This window comes from Plectropomus leopardus, chromosome 5 (genome assembly GCF_008729295.1).
Source record: "Plectropomus leopardus isolate mb chromosome 5, YSFRI_Pleo_2.0, whole genome shotgun sequence".
Lineage (NCBI taxonomy): Eukaryota > Metazoa > Chordata > Actinopteri > Perciformes > Serranidae > Plectropomus > Plectropomus leopardus.
The window spans coordinates 5,167,310-5,191,980 of NC_056467.1; the positions used below are offsets into that span (position 1 = coordinate 5,167,310).

The following is a 24,671-nucleotide window of genomic DNA, read 5'->3' on the forward strand; positions in this document are numbered from 1 at the left end:
TGTGCAGTGAAGCTCTACTTTATAATTTTAATTCATTTTGGTTTTTATGTTTTGAGTGAGTGCTTTTTGCTTTTGCTCTTTGCAGGACAGATAAACCGTTTTGCTTCTCTAATTGTTTCCAGAATCGTAACTGCGTACTGAACAAGCACTTGATGTACAGCAGCTAGATGTAAGTAGATTTCCAACCACCAGATGTCAGTGTTGCCCTGCTTAGCTCCAGTTTATGACTTCCTGCAGCACACAATCAGCTCGATGGAGCAGATACTGAAAGATGTCAGCTTACTGCCGCCTGATCCGCAAACCAGAAGATGGAAGAGTAAAACAAAAACAAAGTCCCACCACCAAATGTTTAAGTGATTTTTTCAGCTTTAAAAATACAGTTGTGACGAGTAGTGAGGCAAAAAAAGCTACATGTACAGTAAATTCTGCCAACTAAAGCTGTACTGATCACAAAAGAAAGAAAGATTGACAAAAAGATGCCAGCTAAACAATGACATAGCTTCAGCTGAAACACACTTAGCTAATTCACAGCTCGTTTCCTGGCACAAACAACACAATCACATGAGCTCCAGCAGGACCAGCCTGAGTCAGACACCACACGCATTTATTTTGTCAGACTGAGAGGAAGGAGTGTGTTCCCAAAACGTGCTCCACAATCTGCCAGCAATACCAGTGTTCCTGGGATGATACAAAATGCCATGGGGTGTTGGTTGTGCCTTGTGTTTAAATTAAGCATTGGGGACTCACTGGGGAATGACAGTAAAAACCCTGATGGAGCCGGCAGAGTGTTATGACTGACACCTTGTTTACCTCTGAACTGGAGTGGAAGGGAAAGGAAGGCAGAGGGAGATAGAAAAAATGTTGTTTTCCATTTCCTCTGACAGGCTTTTGGCTCTGTGCTGTGGTGCTTTCTGTTGCCTGGCTTTAAAAAGGGGAAACTGGGCACTAATCTGTATTTGGGTTATGTGTAAAGATTAAGGTTTCTTTCTGTCTTTACGTATATATCAGGCTTTTCATCTTCTTGCTTTTGGCTTCTTTTCTGTAGCCTACTGCTTTGGCATTCGTTTTCCAATTTCCACTTCCACTGAAGTGATTTCTCATTTCTGAGGTCCTACAGAGGGAGGCAGCATGTGTCTGTTCTTAAAGGGGCATTCCCACCATTTAGCACTACACTTTTATTTTGACACATAAGAAGCATATTAACAGTTGTCAAAACTGAAGCTTTCGAGGCCAAGATATCCTGACTTTTAGACCCAATATGGGCCAAGCTCCAAAAACACTGGATGCTGCATTTCCCAGCCAGGTAAATCCTCACAGCTTTCAAAGTTCACTGTAAAGTTCTTAACACAGCCTGGTTATAAAATAGTTAAATTTGACATCTCCCAGCTGGTAGCAGGACTCGGTAAGGCTTCAGAAGGAAGTTGAACTGTTATGCTATAAATTTTGGTGGGAATGTAATTTGGTTTGACAGTGTTTTAAATGTCTATGACATGTTGCGTGGACATGAACATTATGACATTTTTCAGACGTTGGGATTTGTTATCTATACTTTACAACTAAATGTCGTTATTCTCAGCCTGTTCTCATTCCTACTCATAAACTACTGACGCTTTGACAGTGCTTTCGGCTTAAAATCGCAGTGTGAAAAGCCAACATTTGTGTTTGTGCAGGAAATGCCAGACAGACTGTTCGTGTTGTTATTATACATCAGTGGATGGTCAGATGGCACCTGCTGCTTCCGCATGATACGTACACGGGCGGCGTCACTTGAGAAAGTGGCTGGATGGAACCTTTATTATTATAAACTTTATAACCTGTGTTGTCTAATTAAAATCACATGCCGTGTCGTCTCACCATGTGCATTTGTTGACATCATGGTAGCGCCATCATGGAACATCAACAGCAGATGCAAAAGGATATGTTAAACGAAATATGTAGTCATCTTTCAAATATGGAATCACAGTGCAAAGTGGCAACATGTGACGATTTGGGATTAGAAGGTTTTGTTATTCCACACCAAAATTATGTTGGATTTTAGTTAATTAACAATACAACATACATCTAACAAAATATTACCACCATCTGTTGTCACTTTTCTGCATTAAACTGACGTTGATATCACAATGTAAATTCAACCAAATTTCAACATCTAGCAATGTTGGTGGCCACCTACATTCTTCTTATTTTGTTATACTTTAAAGACACCGTGTGGGGCGCACAGTAGCTCATCTGCTAACAGCTGAGGTTAATCCTGGCCCTTTGCTCCATGTTGCCCACTCTCTCCCCCCTTTCACTCAAATACTCTGTTCTATCCTATTAAGCTAAAAATCCTAAAAAAAACAAACAAAAAAAAACAAAAAAAACAAACTTGCAAAGACTCAGTGAATTAAATATGAGAAAACCTACTCTGAAAAACTGAATGCAACTATAGTGAATTCCAAACAAAAATTAAAAACAAAAATAACAATGAATGAAAAATACAAAATTGTAATAACTCTGGTCCTTTCTCACTCTTGCAGACTCTGTATGGCCACCCTGACTCTGGCACTGCTTCATTCTAACCCCACGCAGTAATTGGAGGCTCTCTGTGGTGGCGAGAGACAATTTCCTGCAGGTGAGTCACTGACTGGCTAAACACATGAACCTCAGACCGAGCCAGAGCCGTCTGTGCAGCGCACGACTGTCTGTCTGCTGCAGCTATAGCGGAGGCTGAAATAGTCAGTAGCTTGGATTCGTGAGCAGCTAGGCTCCAGACTCAGACCAACAATCCTTGTTGTTCTTGCTGCAGATATTTACCATGGCCCAAACTGTCAAAGTGGAAAACAGCAAATATAGCGTATGGCAGACATGCACAACACATTGCAGGCATGGATTAAGATTTCAGATTTCTCTTGAGCAAGATTTGATCACAATGTGAGCCAATCAGAGGCAAAAACAAGCACTTTTACTGAATGTAAATTGATGGTGCCCATGTGCCTGTATGGATCACATTGTAGACTGTTTTGACACTTTTTGCTGCTGCAGTTTCTCTCAATACTGGACCAGTTTGTTTGTACTGGATCTGTTGTGTTCGTTAGTCACTAAGAGACAAGAACATGGGAGAATAGATTCCAAGTTTTAAAAAAATACAGACATTTCCCTTAAATGTAAGAGGAAAATTTGTAAATTGAATGCACATTTTACAAACTTGATCACAACCAGACACAGAAAGTATGAAAATCTGTCGGTCTGGTGACTTTGGACTAAAATTTGAATTCAAATGTATCCACAAAACACATGAGCACACTTAACTTTGGCTTTGTTGGAACCCTCCGCCCACTGTGGTCGGCTGTGAAAAGCACACTGGCTCGGGTGAATTCAGGGACATATCTCTGCGGCACACACACGCACAAACACACAGACAAATCACCTACATATGGGAGGCAAAGTGAAGAGAAGTTCAGCCAAGTTGGGACTAAGTACTCTCCTCTATTTCCAAACAAGCTGAAATCCTCATGGTGACGCGGTGACATTGACAGTCAGTACACAAAGAAATTATGACCTGTTCCACAACCGGTCTGGGCAGAGAGGGACCCACAGGATGAAGTCGTGACACCTTAGGGCTGGATAGAGACAGACAGCTGGGGAAATGGAGGAGAAAGAGAAGGAGAGAGAGAAGGGTAGATGCAGGATGTAGCGAGGCAGATGACATAATAAAAGACTGAGAATGAAAACATCTGATGCAAAGTGTCTGTCGGAGGACTTGGGGAGGATTCAGTGTGTGCTGGTGAGAACAGCCACGGCAGCTTTCTCTGAAGTCAGGCACTGAAAAGCAGGCAGACGGGCAGATACACACACTACAACACACACACACATCCTAACTGACACTCGCACAGCCTCGTTCACAGACAATAGATATGTACAAAACTCGCTCTTACACAACTCCAAATCCACTGCATACGCACTCACAGACACGTGCACGGCATGGGAGCTCTGAGTCATGGTTAGTTGGAAGCGTCTCTGTTTCACTGTGATCAACTTTCTGACTTTATGACTAACAGACATTTTACTTTCTGTGGTGACACTTAGAAAGATAGATGTGGTTTGATTGCTGTCAAAAACACTGGAATAAAGGCAATGGATGAGAAATGTTCCAGAAATCGGTAGATTTAGAAAATGTTTTTTTTTTTTTTAGAAAAACTAAGGGAAAATGTCCAGGAAAAAAAGTATATAGAGGAAAAACTATATTTATAATTAGCATAATGACATATTTGAAATTATGTTATGCCTACAGAATTATTATATCTTTTAAAACATGTTTTCCCAATATTGCGTGACTTTTCTTTTAATTATGTATTTCCTCATTTATGTATGTAGGTATGTATTTATGTATGTATGTATTTAGTTAGTTCGTTAGTAACCTTTTTTTATCTTTATTTTTTTTTTTTTAATTTTCAGGTTCTTTTCTTGTATTTTTCTTTACTTTCTTTCTTTACCAATTTCATGCTAATTTTTGAGCCATGTCTTCTTTTATTGCTTATTTCCTTCTACCCATATATTTTTTCTAGGAAATCAAGCCAACTTGCTCAGGTTTCAAAGGGTTAATAGAGATGGTCTATTGCTATTTTTGCTTATAGTGATGTCATTTTTTAAAATTTCTTCAAATGCCTCATATTTCTAAAGCCCATACAGTTGATAAATGCACTGAAATTGTGTCAAAACAATACATTTTTTTATCTGATTTTACAAAATACAAATCAAAACATATTGATCCAAAGTACTTTTAAATGTAGAAACACAAGGTAATATTTTTAACACTCCACAAGTAATTGCAATGATTATTTATTTTTTGAGATATAGTCATTTTCATGTGATGGATGATGGATTCATCATTCATTCCTCTGAGGCATAGTTTTGCACTGCAGGAAACTTAGCCCAATGACGTTATTATGAGTGTACAACATAAAGAAACAGAAGCCTTAGCCTTACAGAGTGAATGCTCTAACTCTTGTGGTTTTTATTTTAGGTTGAAATATACAAGATTGTGCAAACAATGATCTCAAGAGGCCATTACAGGGAACTCCTGGGGAAATTGTGACACCATTCTGGTGAAAAACTGCATTCGCACCAAACTGCAGTTAAGGTAACTTGAGGTAATGACAAGATGACAGGGAAGAAAAAACCTAAGCTCTCTGCTGAAAAAGAATGAATGCTTTTGCTAGAATGGTTGTTATTTTAGAAATATTTAATCATTTGAAGCCTGGGCAAATTGGCTTGATATCTTTCAAAAATGTGGGAAGAAGAAAATGAGCTTATCAAGAAGAAATTCCCCAGAAATGAGCAATAAGCTAGTTTTAAAAAAAAATAAAGAAAATTACCTAAAGTTTTGCACAAAAAAATTCCTAAAACAAACAAACAAAAAATAGAACAATTTTAAAAATAATATAATTATGATTATGAATTATAATTATGATTAATCTTAGGACATTTTTCACACACTTTTTATTTATTTGTTTTCTAAATAAGGTCTTTTTGTCATGTTTTTAAAGTAAATCAAATGGTCAAACAGAACTATGCAAACAATGACCTGTCCGTTTTTAAAGGGTTCACTGATAAATGTGCAAAGCGTATTCTCTCATTGTTTATTTACTTTTCTTATTTGTCAGCAACATTTATTATTTGTGCTGATTTCTCATTAGTTCTTGTTAATAATAAATACTATTTATTTTTTCTTTAAAATACTTTGAAATACTAGACTGTTAGCTTAGCATAAAGACTGGGAACAAAAGGAAAAAGCCAGGCTGTTCAGTTTGGAACAAATTCTGTTTAACAGCAACTCTAAAGTTTACTAATGAACATCCTGTTCGTTTCATTCACACAAAAACTGGAGTATAAAAACGACAAGTTTACTACAATTTGTTTTTATGTTTCAGTTTTTGTCTGGATAAGACAAATAAGACATAATGTGTTAATTTGAAGTGAGTGATTATTGATCTACTCCTCTAACTTCCGGCAAGACAGTGAATAAGCATATCTGGCAAAAAGTTCAACTATTCCCTCTATGACTCACCGCTCAGGAGCGAAGAAAATCAACCTGAGTGTTTCACACTGACAGGCAAGTGATCCCTGCTGTGTTAAACCCATCAACTTCAATTCTCATGTTCTCTTTGGAATTGATTTGAGGCCAGCTGCTCGGGGAGCCCATGGTCTAGTTTTCACAATGAGCCTAATTTCATCCAGGCCTTTGTAACCGGCCGAGGCTGTTTGCTCATAATCAAATCAGCTGATACAGGTGTGATGCAAATAGATGGAATTGGGCTGAGACAAAAGGCAAAGGAGTTTTTATCGAGAACCTTATAATACAAGAGGTTATCAGATCAATGTTCTGTTTGAAAAGACTCGCTATAAACTTGCACAACTGTGTACATTATGCTGTGGGTGGAGTGAAACCTCTGAGCACTAACCTCTTGAGCCCAAACAAACCTCAGTGTTAATCTCATGGTTGTGAGCTGGTTTTTGTTGCAGGTGGCTTTAGATGCAGGGAAATAAGCTTTTTTACGCATTAGCTTGGGTTTAATCCACAAACACAGCTGCACCCATTTAATGACAGCTTAAAGGTATTCGACTGAACATCAGTTATATTAAAAAGTGATGATTAAAATAAACCTCCCCCTCAGCATTCAGAAAATGTGAAAATAAAAACATGAAAGGAGCAAAGGACTTTTGTTTTGAGAAAATTAAAGACATCTACATTATAAATATATACAGAAAATGCACATAAACATTTGCCAGAATGCAGGAAATTAAGTGTTTGATGCTCAAAAATCTCTGGTGGAGGAACTCAAAACTCTAACTTTAATGTGTGAAATGTGTGCAATGAAGCCAATGTGCTTGTGTGGAAGTATAAAAACAAAAAACGAATGAATTCTGATAATTCAAGTACACATATCTCAAAAATATGCCTTCATATATTTCTTTTAAACAGGGTAAATACTGGTAAAGTGGCTCAATGGGTAATGCAGGACAGTTAAGCTTTACCATTTCTAGCTTCACATCTATATACTCCTACTTTTATAAATCAACAACCAGTTCATCATTAGCAAGAATGTAATTAAAAAATATAGGTTTGGTGGCTATGACATCACTTCTGGGGACATGGCACAAAATATTCAAAAATCTTACTGTGAAAACTAAAATGACATGATTAATCTGATTTACCTGCACCCCTTCTTAAAAAAGCATGTTTATTGGTATCTTCATTATTATCATTGTGTATATAATTAATTAGGTCCACACGGAAATAGCAACAGATTTTGTACAAAGTGTCAGTTTGCCAACAAAGAGTTATCCGTCCTGACTCTCATGTTTCTTTCTTTTTTTCTTCTGTTTTCATATACTTTATACAGGGTGAATACTGGTATACTGTGAATACTGTGTGACAATGGGTAAAGTGGGACAGTTAAGCTTTAAAATGACATAGTGAATTTGCTGTACTTGCAGCCCACTCTTCTTTTGTTTTTGAAAGTCATGTTTGTTGTTTTGTTTATTTGATTACTGTGTATTTAATTTATTAGGCCCAGAATTAAATAACAACAAAATCTGTCTGAAGTGTCCGTGTTTGCCACTAAAGGTGACCCACTTTGACAACAGCACCAGGCAGAGGCATGAAGAATAGTATGAAGGGCAACAACATTTTCATCATAATTCAAAAATATTGCGAAACGTAAATTATGAGAAAGTGTCTCACTTTAACAGTATTCCTGCTAATATGGAAAAAAATATGATTGTGTCTTGGCTAAGTATAAATTGAAAGTTGACCAATGAACTTGTTTCCAATTTCTGAAATAATATTTTGACTTATGCTTCAAGTGCGAGAAAATAAACAACAAGCAGAAGCAAACATGTTAATTATACTCTGAATAAAACTATGTATGGCACGAAGTAGCCTCCACCCTGCGTCAAGTTCCTTAATTTTAGAAATTGACAGGAAGTGTGGTAGTGATACATACAAAATAAAAGCATAGAATCAGCCACATTTAGGAGTAAAATATCTGTGAGCAGCCTAAAACACACGATCGCGCTCTGTGAAAACGTTTAATAAATCGTGACGCAGCATTTTCCTTTGTGCTAGATACAAAGCCACAGAATACAAAAATAGCTTTTTAAAAAATTTTGATTTGACCGGAAGCTGTGTTGTTATTCTGGCTAACTTTGCGTCAGTCACCTTTTCTTGATCCCGACTCTCCAGCCAATCAGCGGCTGTCAGAGACTCATGAACGGGCTAATATCCGCGGAACTGGCTGCAGGCAGCAGGAACAAAGAAAGCCGCCTGCTCAACGTGAAAACGTCTCCTCACTCCGTCTGCACGGACTAAAATCCTCTTTGCAGGAGCTGCTTTTTGCTCCACTTTAAACACTTTTAAACACGCTCCGTGTCGCGAGGCCGACTGGCTGTTTTTGCTGAGGAAAGAGGAAAGTTGGCGTCGTCGCGAGAGGTTTGCGGGTCGCCTTTCTCCAAACCTTGTTGCCTTGAATACGCAGGTACGTTAAGTTTGTTTGTTTTTTTCCGTAAGACTAAACAGAAATGTCTGTAGCCTAAATTAGTCGCAACTGTGTTGTGTTGTCGCTTTACACTGTGGGGACGAAGAAAACTCCCGTTTCAAACTTTTCTCTTGTGTTTTTTTTCGGGGGAAACGATAGCGATGATAAATTCGCACCGCGCCAGGAAAACACAGCTTTCGCCAAACTCTGTTAAATATTTTTGTTATTTTAGGGATTTATTCGTACTTGACAAACACACTTAGAGGGACTAGACGTTTATTATTTTCTGACTGTTTGGTGTCCGGACAGAATTTCGGCACAACTCTGTTAAAGGTAGTCGCGTATTTGATTTGTTTAAAACAGTTTAATTTGTTGAATTTATTTGTCACTCGCTGGTCTTTAACAGCCGGGACTGGTGTTGTGTATCATCCGCTCATTCATTATCCAATTCCTTCTGGAAACAAACAAACAAACAAACAAACAAGTGAGAAATGCGTTTGTTTGTTTTCTTGTAATAAACCAAATATTGAAAAAAAGACGTTTGTTTTCTCATTATCTTCTTGAAATGAAAAAAAAAATAAACGAGGAACTAAAAACAAAATAACTAGTCAGATTTACGTTGTTTATTTATCTTTATTTATTTACTTAATTCTGATTGTGTCATTCTGGTGCGGCTTCGCGCATGCGCCGTCAGAAGAGTGACGCTCAGAATTAAGGAAACGATGATGGAGAAGATTTCAAAAATATTTACTGTATTACCAGAGCCTTGGTCACCAACTTTGGGAACGCCTGGGTGTGACTTTTACGCACAGTTTGGAGCAGCCGTAAGCTTTAAAGTGAAACAGGTATCCATGGTAACGAAAGCAACACACATCCAAAAAAAGTGAAGAGGGTGGCAGCGCGTGTTTTGTATCTAATTAATTGAAAATGAATAAATTTCAAGTGTGGCTGTATGAGATGCTTATGTACAGTCAGTGTGTTACATAGGCTACAGTTGCTGTGGGCGCGCTCCTGGTTTGCAGAAACAGAGGAGGCGCGCACCCCACAGAGGTTATTTTGTTTTAGCCACTTACAAGAGGCCAACCTTAAAAAAATCAGTATCAGCCTAAGCGGATGTTACATTTAGAGTATTTTAACTACTTTAAACCCACCGTCTCACAGTGTTTTCCTTAGGCACTACATTTCTCATCCGCCGCCGGTGTCGTGCCAAAAAGTGATCGACTGCCAGAAACTGATTGCCGTCCGCGGGAGCGCGCACAGACTGTTAAAGAGTCAAACAGTCGTAGCATGTAAATACACATAACTTTGTGTCCGTGGTAAGAGCATAGGTATGTCTTTGTGAAACCCAATTTTCACGTGTTTGCGGTTTATATCTTGATTAGGCATGACATTTACCCGACTATAGACAATTTTGTTGTTCCTGTTGTTTGTATGAGTTTAATATTTCTAAAATCTTGTTTACATAAGTAGTCTATCATACTTAACAGATAGGTAATGTAAAAATAAAGGTATTATCTGCTCTGTGGCCGAGATTATAACCACTCCAGTCCTTTTTACCTGTTGAATTACCTTTTGAAGAGCCAATAAAACTGCCAGAAAGCGATTGCAGCTCTTGTCTTGTCAGTAAAAGGTTGTTTCTGCCTCAGAATGACTTGATTTCATTCAGTGATATATGTATGACAGATTATAGCTCACCCAGACCTTTTTACTTGTGTAAATACCTTTAAAGGGCCAATGCAATGCATAAAATGCAATTTCTTACTTGCCAAAAAGTGATTGCAGCTTCTATCTTGCCACTTAAAGGCTGTTTCTTCCTCAAAATGAGTTGATTTCATTCATAGTGATTAGATTTGACAGATTCTAGGTCACCCAGTCCCCTTTTACCTGTGTAAATACCTTTTAAAAGGCCATTGCAACAAATGAAATACAATTTTCAACTTGCCAAAAAGTGATTGCAGCTGCTATTTTGCTACTAAAAGGTTGTTTCTGCCTCATAACCCCTCGATTTCATTCATAGTGAATATATTTGACAGACTGTAGCTCCTGCTGACGGCAATCGGTTTCTGGCAGACAATCACTTTTTGGCACGACACCGGTCAGCTGTTTGGGTCAGAAAGTGCTGTTTGTGGCTGTTACAGGATCTGAAACCAAACTTCAAGTTGAAAACACTCTCAATACAGCGTCATCTTAGACTGATATTGTATTTTTTAACTAGGCCTTTTTAAAGTAGCTGAAACACGTTTTGATGTCAACAAGACGCGCTGCCCTCCTCTTTTCACTTTTCTTGGTTGTCTGCTGCTTTTGTTACCATGGATACTTGGATACAGCCAGCCAACACACGCAAGCCTTCAGTCTAACTGGTCTAAAATAAAGAACAATGTAAATGTATTTTGTTCTTGTTTCCTTGTTTGATTTTTACTTTTAAGCAGATAATGAGAAAACTTTCCTCAATATTTGCTTTTTAGTTTTCGAGATGGAATTGAATAATGAATGAACGCATGATAAACGGACCGTGTTGCAGCAATATGCTGCTTGTTTGGAAGTCTCTCATGTGCCAAAACATCAAGAAGGCATATATAAAATCTACCATGTTGTGTTATAATGATTCAACGTGTAGGCTACAGATAATGTTAATAGAAAAATGTCAGGATTTAAAAGGAGTTGTTTATTTTTCCATTTTATGAGAGAACAGTTTACACGAGGCATGTTTGCTGTTGCAAATCAGTTGGCTGCCTTCAAGGGAACACTTGTATTTATTCCTTATTCATGCATGAATCGAGTGATAGTTTTCCCAGGAATTCATTTCTCAGTGTGTGTGCTGGAGAAGTGAAAAACAGAGACATGATTCGGTTGCCAGCATTTTTAAGTTGCTTCTATTTTGTGGTGTTTTCAAGTTAACAGAGGCAGGCTGCTTCCTCTTCAGAGCTTTGCTGCTATGCAAAGGCTGACATAATCATAATCATTATCACAATCACCTTAATGCCCAAGAAGGCATAAAAAGTGGACTATTTGACTTTGTCCAGCGCCCATTTGATTTGAAGTGTGCCTGCTATTCAAAGGCTAAATACTTTGCCTGTAAGCACACCATCTGCTTTGCCCTCCTGGGCATTGGCAGGCTACTGTCCAGATAGTGTTATGAGAGATTTGTGTGGGTGGACCACAGCAGATGGTGAGATGGAGAACATGGCTGGCTGATGTGGTAGCTCGGCTCACTGTTGTGGTTGTTGGTCTCATTTTCAGTTGTGGTTGCTGCAGTAAACAGAAACCCAAAATCTTGTAACATGTGAGCAATTTTTCCAGGACAACTCCAGTCAGCGTGACCAATGGTTTGGGTGTTAATTAGCTTTCATGTCGTGTTGAAAGCCAGGTCATATGCTCCCATCAGAGGGGAACAGTTGACCTCTGCACTCTGGGGGTTGACCCTGTGACCACTGTAACATTAGTCGACCTCCCTGTTACCACAAGCTCGGGTGGCATAAATGTGCCCATGTTCACAGTTTTCAGAGGTCAGCAGTTTACTCTTCAATTCTGCAGTCTACCATGGAGAAAATAAAGGTACATTAGTCACTAGGTGGGTTTTCATTACAGATTTGCGCAAAAATTAACTGATATTTTCAAAATTTCGATAAAACACAATTACGCCATGACTGCGTCTCCATCGAGTGACGTTATGTGACTTTTCTCGCAATGTTAAGCACTTCTCCTCTCGCAATAACATTCCAAAAAGCATGCCGATGGATGTTCAAAACATTAGCAGGTTTATTTCTATTGCAGCCGTCATTATTTCCAGTGGAAGGTGACGTAGGAGTGTTGTGCGAGCGATAATGGAAGCCCCTCATGTGGGAGCGACCTCGTATTAGGGATTTCTGGGAGGTGATTTTTGCAAAAAATATCCTGTATATTGCAAAAAATAAATAATTAAAATGTGAGGAGACCTAAGAATTTAGCTGGGTATGATTATGAAATATTATCAAAGAAGGAAAAAAATAATAAAATTATACATACAAATATTATAAAACAAGCATATTTTTTAAATAGTTCTCTGTCTCTCTCTCTCTCTGTCACTCTCTTTTTTTGTGCATTTTTCATGTTTCTTTTTTATTTTTTAAATTAATGTTTGTTATTATTATTAATCTTTTTGTAATTTGTTATTAAATTCTTGGTAATGTTTTGGCCCTTCCTTGTCAAGTTGTCTTCTCCTCATGCTTTTAAAAGAAATCAAGCCAATTTGCTGAGGTTTCAAAGGGGTGAAAATTGTCCTAAACCACAGATTGAAAACCATTGATTTATCGCCCAGCCCGAGTAGAAAGGCGCACTGAGCTGGGCTTTCCTCTTAAATTTAAATGCCTTCTGAATTGATGAGACAGGTCCCTCCTACTTAAGTCACTGCCGTTGCCTCATGTGACTTGCACAAAATACGAGATTGATCGTACATGGCTGAAGGCGAGCGCACTAATGACTTTTACACCAGGTAGGGAGTTGGCGCATTGTCTTCTATCTCCTACCCTCAGTCAGCTGCAGTAGCCTGACGGAGTCGCTGGTGGCACCTGTATGATCCGACTGTTATGCTCACATCGCTGTCAGGCTATTTGGTGAATTTATGTTGACAAATGAGGTGGGTAATGATTGCCGGGCCTCTCCGTCGTGCCTCTTGTGTCAAGTAGCAAATTAGTTGTAATGACAGCTGTGGGTGACACCCAGGTACAGACTGCTGACTCTCCTTCAGCCTCCTGCTGCTGCCACAAACCCGCTCCTAACTCTGAGCATGAAAATGAGGTTTCAGCGTGTTCTGCTTGTTTTATACACTTATTTGTCAAGTTTTTACACCCAAGATGCTGCAGTGTTTTTGATCACAGAATCTGGCTACTATGATGTTAGCTCCTGCTTAAGGCAGCACGTTGTTTATTAAAACAGTTATTAATTTTCTGTCCCTTGGATAAGCGATCGGTCACGTAACTGCTTCAGATCTGTGCTGCGTATCTTACTAAGAGGTTCGCATTGAAAGTCTTTCCCATTTGGCCGCTCACATTTATGATGACTTATGACGTGAACGCAGCAGTAAAATGATCACAGAAGAATAGCTGAGCGTGAGATGGACACTTTTTTTAAAGAGATACTTAAGTGATTTTCAACTAGCTTCATATCAAATCACTGTGGGAAGCAGGGGTCGATAGATTATTGGAGCCGATATTTGGCATTTTGCAGATTATCTGTACCAGCGTTTTATTGTAATAATCACAGACAAAATTAATTTATGAAAAAATGCAAAGAAAGTGTCAGCATGGGAGGAATTTTTACTTTGTAAAACCTAATGATGTTGAAGGTTTCAGTTTTTATTACCAAACCTGTGTAACCACACAAAAATAGTTTTGATGGTTAATGTTTAACTGTCGATATCCCTACCTGCACACATGCCGCCAGCGCGGACACAAACAGAATGGAAGCAGCGCTTATCCCCCCAAATAAATAAAAGAAACAAAGCTCATTTGTCCCACAGTGAAATGCATCCAGGAAAGATTGACAGAAAGGGCAGTGTCCAGAAAAATGATGACGACAGAATGGCATTTAACTGCTGCTGAAGTCGTGAATTTCACTCAGCTGCATCACGTCAGAAGATGTTTTTCCTTCAGATAGAAATGTTCTGTGTGCTGTAGTTATTTCTCAAAAGGGATTCCACTACAGTCAAAGCATGTCTGATAACTGTCCAAACCTTCCAAACACCTCCCCACTGCACTCATTTTCCCTCACACACACACACACACACACACACTGGTACACACTTTCAGAGACGAGGCTGTTTCAGCGGAGGGGCACTGCAGCCAGCGTGCCCGATGCTGACTCAGTGGAATGTTAATGTTGTGAAATCCCATTAAGAGCAATCCGACGCTGAGCAGGGCAACGCCTGGGCTTTACAGGACAGCGGGTCATTTTAAAAGGCCAGCAGTGCCCTTGTGTTTGCACTGTGTAATAGAATCTAATCACTTGAGTGGCTCACACTAAATTGAATTGCTCTTTTTAAATCGCCGCCACTCATGTTTAGTTGCTCTTGAAGGCCATTTAAATGATTTTGGATGAGTGTCAGTGGTTGGAAATAATTGTTCTTAGAGCCACAGCTGTACTTTGGTGCCTGTGGTAAATACCACCTAGTTTTGCCCAATTGCTTCTGTCACTGCTGTGTTGGGAGATACAAAAAAATCCATCAGTTGTTTTCATTGCCCTGTCCGGATGATAAGGTTGATTGAACAGCGGGGACTGCATGCAAAGTAGCAGCATTTCCCAACGGGTTCAGCTGTGAGTGCCGGCTGGTATCAGATTTTGTGGGCTTTTTTAACTGGAAGGAAAGACAGTGCTAAGCTCTAACTGCCAGCCTGTCACCGGTATGTCTCCGATTGTCGCACATTGCCACTGGCTTCAGACTGTCACTATTGATTAGATAGGACATGAGACCTTATTTTCCAGCACAAGAGTTTCTATAATATGCTCACCCATTTGAAGCAAATCCTACCCATGGTTTCCCTGCTTTAGGCATGGTGTGCGTGATTATAACAGAATAGGTTACTGCACATGCCAGCCAGTGTTGGCTGTCGCTGCTGGGTGAGTGATGTGTGCTGAAGATTGGATTCTCATCCAGCTCTTCAGGCAGATGACGGATGTTCCTCCCTATAGACAGAAGTGGAGAGAGAGAGAGGATGTACTGCACAAGTTACTAAGGCTGTTTATCTTTCACATCTGAGAAGGATGTGGCGTAAAGCTCTCCTCCTGGAAGAAGCTTCCACCCACATGTTTCTATACTGGTACACCGAAGCGCCGCATTATATGCTGCATTGAGCTACAAAGTCCTGTGAATGAAAACTCCTCTTGACAGTGGTTTATGCTCACCACGTCTGCACTAAATGCACCATATACTCAACATGGCACTTGAAATTCAGACCTCAGTAGCACTCTGCTGTGTGTTAAAGGAGAGAAATACTGAGCAGAAATGAGCTAGCAGTGATTTAGAGCTGCCGCTGAGATTGTTTTCAAATGGAGCCTACTTGTTCTTGCATTTGCATGTCACTTTGGCACTGGAGTTTTGCTGATCGAGTGATGTACAACTTTGCCAGATCTTAGAATTTTAAATTCTAGAAGGGCCGTTGCAACAACGGCAATATTGCAATATAGTGCCATTGACAGATCAATAGCAGGAGATGGCAACTGCCACAAGTGCAATATTTGTGTTTTTTATTTTTTAAGGGAAGCACTATGTATATACATTATGCTACAGATGCTAGTAGCGTGACAAGGAACTGAGTGGCTATTCTGTGCTGCAGGTTGCTGTTTTTTTTTCTTGTCGCAGAGAGTTGAAAAATAGTCAGATTTGGGTAAAACGCTGCGCTGCACTTTTACTTTATGTGGCCATCGAGTCCACAGTGGAGGAAGGGGGGACAAATAGCCTACCACAAAGACCAGTTGTCACATTGCTCAAAAACTACTGTAGATGAGAATTTATCACACTGATGTTTTTTTTTTAATCCGTGGAAATTGTGTATAATAGCAACCAAAGGATCTCAGCTGATAAACGCTGAGCCCCTTGTTGCACCTCGTTGCCCTTCTGTGTTCTTCATTTAACAGTGAACAAGTTTTTAAGTTGTTTCAAAACTGTGATCTTTGATTAAAAAAGAAAAAAATAATAGTCTAATAAGTAAACTTAATTGCAAAACACTAAAATCAGGGTAAATTAATTAATTACCTTAATTATTGGCATATATGTCAAAAACTGTCTAGCCATTGTGGTACATTCAAGTGCAACTTTTTTTATAGAAAACAGTAGTTTATGCATCAGTTGGTCTTTGCGTGGGTTCTTGAGTGTTTGGTTTGTCTGATAAAGTAGGACTGACAGCAAACACAGAGACAGTTTTTGACAGTTCTGATATTGCTGTTTGCACACACAGGCATGCTGTCTTTACTCAACAACTGGTGTCATGTTGCATGTGTAGAGAAAAGTGCAAAGCTGTGGATGCTTTCCGTAAGTCTTTAAATGTTTATTGCTATATTCAATCACTGCACCGTAGCCAGTCTTTAACCCTGTTTGTGAATCTGGCTGTTCTGGACAGCTTTGCCAACATTGATGGATGATATGTCACATCAACCAGTTCTTTTCAAGCATAATTTGGCCCTCAGAGTGGCTTCGGAGGGTGGCCAGATACAGTGAGAGTCAAACGGCATGTAAGGACATACAAAGATTGAGGTGGTGGGGTGATGAATAGCTGAGGGATGAGGAGGGTTAGTGTAGTGATTGCCTTGATAAAGTCGCACTCTGTCAGACAGTAAAAGTTTTAGAAAGCCTCTTGTAACTGAAGCCAGTATTCCAAGCTCTTAGAAGCAGATAAGAGACACGGTTACAGTGCTAGTGGTAATGGAAACAGTGTGATGTCATTAATTTTGGTGAGAATTTAGAAAATTTGTCGAATCTGCATCAATTGGATGTGCTAATTTCATATTTTTTTATTCAACAAAGTTTTCCAGATCCACACAACATCTCATTATTGTTTTAATGCAGTAACAATGTGACGGCCAGACTGTAGACTCCAACATCTGGACTGATTATTAGTTCTTAAAATGTGAGCTATTCCCTATTCTGCCCAAAACATGCTTTTAAACCTTTAAAGCAGATATTTTAAATGGAAGCACCAAACAGGATAATTAATGACTGCACAGTTGTCTTAGTTTTTTTTTTCATTTTTTGAGCAGAGTCCTGGTAGTTGTTCGCCTTTTGCTATTATCCACTTTACAAAGAAAACCTGGAGTTCTGTACATATTAGACCATAAACCACACATACCATAAAGCTCACAGCTCATCTTTGCTTTCAACCATGAGAGAAAGAGAAGCTTAAATCTGACCTGGAAGCAGGAAGTTTCCTCTTAAATGTTTTACTGCCAGACATCCTGCCCTTTCCTCTATGCCGTCTCCTCCTCATCATCTTTATTTTTCCTGCTATAACAATTCGCTATGCAAAACCGTGTACCCTAACCACGGGGTCATTGTAAGGGCAGAGTCCACATACACACAGCTGTGGTGAATCATCTCACCTCAGGTGACCTCCTGTGCAGTGTTGTTTATATGTTGGTGCAAAAATGCAGTCATACATGGCTGCTTGCTGTCAGAGTGGTGAAGCTGAAATGGAGGATAAGAGGAGCGCGGCATATGCACATGTCAATATGCTGAAGCACAGTAGATAAGGAGTGTTTTCATAAGCCATGAGTTAAATGCTTCCATTTGGGATAAAGTAAAGCTTTGCAGTATTGTTTCAGTCAGTCTCTCTGCGTGTGTTTAAGGTGTAGGTGTGTGTATGATAAATCTCGTAAGAATAGAATATTGACTTTAAAGTTTGCGGCAGGTGAAAGACAGATGATCTGTGCAGTGTAAGTGTTTCCTCTTATCCAAGATGTGCTGCATCATTCCCATGTATGTATGTGTTTATGTATGTGTGTGTTTATGTATTTATTCATTCATTCAGTCGTTGTAATTGGTGGCAGCATCATATCATCCTGTTAAAGGGTGGGTGATACAGCCCTAAAATAATATCACTATGTTTAATGGTATTTTTGCAATAATATCTGTGATGATAAGACAAAAAAACAAGCAAAAATGTTTTTAATTAATTTCAAGAATATACAACTGCAACAAAATGAGTAAATTATTAAAAAGTCACAACATATTCTAATATCTTTCCCTTCCTTCCTCCTTTCTCTTTAAAAAAATTAAAACATTAAACAGTTTTTTTTTTTTTTTTGCACATTCACACATAGTATGTTTCTTAAAACTTCATGTGGGCTTATATTTTGACAACAGCAACCAAATGAACCGTTAAATAAAAAAAACAAAGATAAATAAAGATAGCTCTCTGAGGTTTTACAAAATAATGCCGACCCTTTCTTTGCATGTATTTGTAGACTGCCTTTCCAGGTGTTGGCTGAGTTTAATATGCACAATTTTTCATCAATTAACTTTACTGGAAATCATTAAAATAAATTGCTCATACAGAAAATTGGCAAAATGCGGTATATTGGCTCTGATAAAAGTCCAAGCTGATAATCGATCGGCACCTGCTGCAGAGCCATTTGTCGCATTAGCGAATGCTGATTGTAAACTTTGACGGTAAATACTAAAGCTAGATGTGTGTTTGCAAGTTTTTTGTCCTGTGGGAAAGGGTTTACTCGAAGCAGCAAGTCACTAAAAGGGTCTGAGAAGTCTGGGGCTAATTTAAAAACGTTCTGGGCTGCAGGGCAGGCCTAACAATGCCACTGATGCCACGTTACGATCCTCCATTGTGGAGCCAGCAGCCGTTTGCTTTCAGCCTTGCTTGTTGTTGCTGTGCATAACAGCATGACATCTTTGTGTTTACACCATAAAATATTGCAGCTGTCGTGATGCAGTTTCTTCATATTAAAAATGATACTACTATTATTGTAAACCACCTATGGCCCATCCCTAATCCTGTTTCATGCTTTCTCTGATGTGACTTGAACATGCTAATGCATACACCTCCAGTTTCAACCAGCCCATGAGCCTAGCCAATGTTTCACCACATTGCACTGACATGAATAATTGAGTTGTCCTACGTGCTCATAGATTTGCTCTCCTAGAATCCCATTGCTCCTCTGACGTTCAATAGCTTTGTTGCCTGCTGGGTCCCCCTGCAAGATGTCAGGATCTTTGTTCACAGCAGTCGGCTCCATCTGACGAACGCTTGTAATCTTTTTCTGTTTCTCTATATTTGTGCATGAACAGTTTAAAATTATGTAGGTCATGTATTCTGTTGAAGGTGTATACACAAAGTCAAAGATAATGTAGAAGTAGCAAATGACATCTATATTTGTTTTAGATGTTGGCTTGAAGATTTACCGCTCTATTGATTACCTATTTGTTCAGATAAGCTGCTGCGCCAAGGTGCACTTAACGAACCATCGTCCATTACTGTGTTGCAGAGTTCTCCTGAGGTTAGAACAAACTAATATGTCTTTGAGGCCGAGTGTTTCTGGGGCGTTGGGAAAGGAAGAGGTTAGATCAAAGCAGCACAAAAGCGGAACAGACACTTTTCACACCACTGTCTGCCCCCCCCCCCCCCTTCCAAATTTTGTGTAGCATTTTTAATTAGAACTCAAGTCAAGTGCTTTAGCACAGCAACCCACGGAGCCATCCAAGTACATGCTCACCGTGTTTGACTGTAACTAATGACTTTTTTTTTTTTTTTTTTTTAGAGGGGTAGATGAGGCCACAAGCTCAACAATGGCACATTAAGCTAATTTAGCTGCCAAAGTGACATGGCACTTTTGATCTGCTAACATGCCTTTCAGTTAGGCTCCATGTCATCAGAGCCATCCTGTGGCCTACATGCAGAACATGTCAAGTCATTTTTGAGCATGGCCAGTTACACTGTTAAAATATGCTGCTAATTGGCTGCTTCAGTAGACAAAATATGTGAAGGAGTGAGGCAGATTCTGTCGTTCTTGCTCTGCAAAGATGTCAAAGACAGGGCTCCAGAACATTTACTTGCCATTTTTTACCTTTTTTTTTTTAGATGGGGAGTGAAATTTGTAATCAGGTTTACCAGAACTTGTCAATTTAAAAAAAAAAAATTATGACGTACCTCTGACCAGGAAGAAGAGAGGGCATTGGTGTGTGTTTGTTTGAGAAAGGGGGAAACAACAAACAGCCTGGAGAACAGAAGAGGCAGAATGCAACTGCCTATATGCAAACTTTTCAGACCTCTTTGATATTAACCCTTTGAAACCTGAAGCGACCTGAATCTCTTTTCTTGTGCTGCTTTCAGAAGCCTTTCAATAGTATTTAACCCTTTAAACCCTGATCAAACAGGTGTGAACTGTCAAAAACATTGGCGAAAAAAAAGCAATGAGCAACTTGGTTAAAAATGTCCCGCAAATTGCAAGAAATTATCAGATAGAGAAAATTATTTTCAAAAAGCTAGGGAGAAATAGCTAAGGAAAAAAAATGCTACAGAATTACTACAATTGTTGGCACCTGGTAATTTCCTTGTTTGTTTGTTTTCTTCTTTCTTTTTTTAATTAATGAATTAATTCATTTATTTATTTTTACAAATGTTCAGGTACTTTTCCCATTTTTTTCTAAAAGAAATCAAGCCAATTGGCTCAGGCTTTTCTGCTTGTATTTATTGTTGTAACCATGTTCTTTGCTGCCCTCTTTGCCAGCTCGCTTTTGAAAAAGAGATTTTATATTTTGCAGAGTCTTTTCCCTAGTTAAATAAAGCATATGCTGTATGTAAACCAAACACTGGACCTTACTGATATATCAGATTTTACAAGTGGGATTACAGCTTGGATTTTGCACTTTGACGCCACCAGCACAGGTGGCCTTTTTACTTTGTCTACTTTTGTCATGATGGAAAATGCCAGTTCAGCTGGTTTGCATAAAATCTGACCAGTTTAAGCCCGTACACTAGATGGGACTGGCAAAACCAGAAATCACCCCAACTCTGATGCGGCCCAAAAGGAAATCTTGGCCCAGATATCCATTATCAAGATATTCGCAGGTCATGCTGGAACTCCCCAAATATTAGCCATTGCACCCAGAGGCTTAATCGTTGTAAAAGTCAATGGATTCTGACATTGATCCTGTACAGGTAAGTGCATAGGTACCTGCAGATTGTCTAGCCATTTTAATTTTTTTAGTAAGCTGGTAATTGGTTTTCAAATGAAAAGTTAGACCCTTCAAAGCCACAGCAGTCCAAAAGTACTAATAAGGGAAAAAAGACAAAAAAATGTTTTTCTGATATAAAGAATCGATTTTTCTCTTTCATGTTGCAGCCTGATTTACTAGCTGTCAGTTGAACAAAGGGCTGCACATCATGTTCAGGGAGGTTTTGGGGTGCACACATTCAGCAGTCTTGGGGCTGAGGTGTAGGTGTGCTTATCGTGAAGAAGTTGGAGTTTTATTTATGGTTTCTTCAGTGGCACTCAGGAAGGGATGATGGAGCGCCCGAGGGCTCCTAACAAGGTCATCCATCTTCACACCACGTGTGCACTCTGCACGTATCTTTATTGTACAATTTAACAGTCTCTTTGATGGCCACTATTTCAGCCCAGGCCCATATACAACTCTGAGTCAGACAATAGACGTGATTGGTCGCTTGAGAATGTTTTTGGATTGAAACACACAGGGCTGGAAGGAGAGAAGGTAGATGAGGCAGAAACGATTGAGGGCTGTAGTCTCCCAGGGGCCTCCTACTGATAAATGGTTCACCCCCTCTTCTCTCTAACCATCATTAAAACTGTCAAATCATTAAAAGCTGCAGTTCTCCATAATTCCCCTCAACACTGACGGCAGATATCTTCTGCCAGCTCAGCTGGCCCCTTCTTTCCTCTTGTGGAGCATGTCAAACTGTGTTTGTGAGCTAAATTGGAGTTATACCTCGGTTACTGTGCACTGATTGTCCTTTTTAATTATCAGTGCATGATAAAATTGCAGTAGAACAGATGCTAACAAATACCTGTGCACTCATTCAAATGCAGTAATTAGAATTACAGTACGAATATGTGTGCCAGCAATGGAGCAGTGATGGCCTGGCTTTTTAATGGAAGAGACCTGTGAAAGATTTGCTCCTCACGGGACAGAGGTGTGCTGGAGACTACGGTAGGACTATTGGACAAATATTTTGATGTTTGGCTGAGTACATTGCTGTTTATTTTTGCCATTTTTTTTCTTCTGCCTCCAAAGAATGACAGAGAGACGCTGCTCTGCCGTCACCTGAAAGAAAGTGGGGACATACAGAGTGTAGGTTTATTTCAACCAAACCAGTTTATTAGAGTTTGTGATTTTTGGGACAGTGGAATACCTAAACATGACAGTTTTAGTGCGTTTGTCTTGTTTTTGGAAACCCCCCTCCCCCCAGGAGAGATGACTACTGAGTTAGTGTTTTTGTCACCTAATGGTGTGTTTTGGCCGACAAAATAATAGCTTCTGGCTGTGTTGGCAATACACAGCTTCTAGGGACTGTAAGATATATTTGCTGTTATATAGTGTAACACTATAGTGTTTTTACGTTGTTTTTAGTAACACGGTGTACCAAGTTACTTCAGACGGCTTGGCAGGGGAGTTTTTGGGAGTTGAGAATTGGGATGAAATGCATCCTTGTACATATAGGCACTGCAATAACAACTGTGCAAAAATCCAGCTTCTCTGTCAGTGCAGCACCTACTAATGAATTTATTGTGTCATTTATTTGCCATCAATATCAAGTGGCAAAATTTCTCCTTCAAGGAAGCTTCACAGATAGGTTTGGTTCCTTCCTCAGACGTAATCTGTTTCAATGCTAATGAATATTCTACGTCACTCAGAGCACCTTGACTTTTGTTTCCGCACCAGCTCGCTGGCTGTTAGTGGAGCTGTCTGTGGGCAGAGTGGGAGGAAACAGGTGGTGAGGAGTGAGGGGCATTGGAAAGAGGGCTACTGTGTAAGCCCCAGAAGCTATCCTGCTGTCTTGTTAGACCACATACTCCCCGGGCCTGGATCAGTTAGTTGTGTGTGTGTGTGTGTGTGTGTATGTGTGTGTGTGTGTGTGTGTGTGTGTGTGTGTGTGTGTGTGTGTGTTTACTTGTTTTTCTCTAGAATGTAATTCAGAAGAGATACACCCAAATGCCACCATATTAAATCAGTGGATCATTTCTGAAGCCATCATACCTGCAATTTAGCTTATTGAGACGATGTCTGTTGCTCGTCTGTCCATCCTGAGAGAGGGATCCCTCCTCAGCCGCTCTTCCTGAGGTTTCTTCCATTTTTTCCCCCCGTTACAGTTTTTTTGGGGGGAGTTTTTCCTTAGGCGATGTGAGGGTCTAAGGGCAGAGGGATGTCGTATGCTGTAAAGCCCTCTGAGGCAAACTGTTTTGTGATAATGGGCTTTCTAAATAAATTAACTTGACTTAACTTGTTTGAACTTGTTGCCTTTGTAATTTTATCATGGTTGTACTCTGGGTGATAGATAAATGGCTAAACAGCAACGGAGTGAGTGGCTTTAGTCTTTGCTCATTGATCTAGTGTTCATTAAGTTTTCATTAGCTGATTAATTGATGCACTGTAATGTTTCTTTGAAGAGGGAAAGTTTCCTAATGAACTTGATACCTTAGGGAACCTTGTAATGTTAAAAGGGGTGCTGGCCACAAGCTCCCAATACTAGCACATTCACAACTCTGGTGCTATCCAAACCCACTCTGCACCAATCCAGCAGCACTCCTTTCTTTGCCAAGCATTCCTTCCTTTGCTCGTTTGAATGCATAATTATCAAGATAACACCCCTTGCTGAGTTGTGTTTTTGTGCGTAAAAAGCAGTGAAAAAGGGAGCTAAGACTGGCAGTTAATTTTAATCAGTGATGATATGTGGATCACTATATTTACCACTCATTCTTGAGAATTGGAATAAATCCTCACTTTTTTTATTTTTATTTTTAACTCTTTGGTAATGCTGGGAAAATATAATTTAAAAGATCAGAGTCTTGGCTATTAAACCTTTAAGGGGGATTTCTTTTCTTCTCAAACAGCATTTTTTTAAACATTTTTTTGCAGCTCAATCAGTCACACCAAAACTCCTTTTTAATAAAAAAAAAACCCAAAATGTTCATAACTCATTATGAACATTTAATGACCAAAACAGAAACAAATCTGGCTGACTTTTCTATTATGAAGTTGACAGCTAACAGACAATGTTGATGTCATAAAACATAAAATAGTGCAAAAACATAAAAAACAAAAAAGGGAAGCGGTGAGAAAGCCATTTCAAACTTGATTTTCTCTTTTGGAGTGTATTAAATTGTAACAGAAATTGGTTATTACATCAAAATGTTAAAAATATGAGGTAATGGGAGACTTTGTGAGATACAGGAAACCAGGTAGGAGTGTAACAATACCTGCATTAGTGCTTATTCATTTACATTTTTGATTTAGTATGCCGTGTGACCCAAATAATTACTGTCAAGATTGTCTATTTATGTCTACTACTTGCAAACGCCTAGTCACCTGTAGCACACTAGTGATCTTAGCCTGGTTAGCCACTTTAGTCAAGCTATATGGACAACCCTTTTGGCCTAAAAGTATCCCAACATTGTACAGCTGTAGTTGGGTGTATTTGTGAAAACACAAAA

The 24,671-nt window shown here is 39.3% G+C and overlaps 1 protein-coding gene across 1 annotated transcript in view; it reads left to right on the forward strand.

Moving 5' to 3' along the window:
- Positions 1-8,284: 8,284 nt before the first annotated feature.
- The window catches only part of LOC121943083 (SPRY domain-containing SOCS box protein 4-like), a 62,977-nt gene continuing 46,590 nt past the window's right edge, over positions 8,285-24,671 (forward strand). The window contains exon 1 of the mRNA XM_042486465.1: positions 8,285-8,519. The gene's annotated coding sequence lies outside the window, so the exon portion shown is untranslated. The remainder of the gene's footprint in view (positions 8,520-24,671) is intronic.